General features: G+C 40.3%; 1 pseudogene; it reads right to left on the bottom strand.

Annotated features, from left to right (window-relative positions):
* LOC119582237 overlaps positions 1-133 on the bottom strand; it is a 3,478-nt pseudogene extending 3,345 nt beyond the window's left edge.
* Positions 134-780: the final 647 nt, after the last annotated feature.

The raw sequence follows: 780 nt of genomic DNA, 5'->3' as shown, positions 1-780 counted from the left end.
GTTTATCACACAAAACTTTATCACCTTCCCTACCTGCATGATACCACTACCAAGCACGATGAACAACCCCAGCCGCCATCTGGGGGCACCAGCTCCTCGACAGGGGGTCCTCTCGCCTTCGCCTGAGACGCATCTCCTTCAGTGGGGGGTTACGCTGCTCTTGGCTTTACCTGAAGGAAGTCCGGTTGGTTGTGGATGATTCACTGAAGGTATGAAGCAGACATGGTATTTGATTTATATGCTGGCATAAATGGGATGTTGGATGTGGTGCAGTACTTAATTTGAAGATTTATGATATATAAAAAAAAACTGTTGAAGCTTATAATACAGCAGATGTAGTGCCAAAATTCGAAGTTATATAACGCGTGGCAGATAATATTTAGTAAATCAATACAATTCAGAATTCCAAAGTATGCAATCTGACAGCAGACACTATACAGTAGCCAATCAGAGTTTTCTTCAAAGTATTTCATATTCACTTTAAATCATATCGCCTCTCATTTCGAGTTATTTCCTCAGCTTACTCTTACATCCCTCAAATATCATTCACATATATTGAAAAATAGGATTCACAAAGATCAGATTAAAAACCGAAAGTGAAACACCTAACATATACAACAATTCAGCCAATGCATCCAAAGAATATACAAACACGAAAGTCCAAAATCTTACCATGGCACGAAGACGTCGATGAACAGAGAAAGACAAGAGATGAAGAATGAGAAACGGGGATGAAAAGATTATGCTTGTCTATGGTGTTGCCATCCTGTTGGCCGCGAG

This window comes from Penaeus monodon, chromosome 15, assembly GCF_015228065.2.
Source record: "Penaeus monodon isolate SGIC_2016 chromosome 15, NSTDA_Pmon_1, whole genome shotgun sequence".
In the NCBI taxonomy this organism is placed as follows: domain Eukaryota; kingdom Metazoa; phylum Arthropoda; class Malacostraca; order Decapoda; family Penaeidae; genus Penaeus; species Penaeus monodon.
This window is presented reverse-complemented; position numbering and strand designations above follow the sequence as displayed.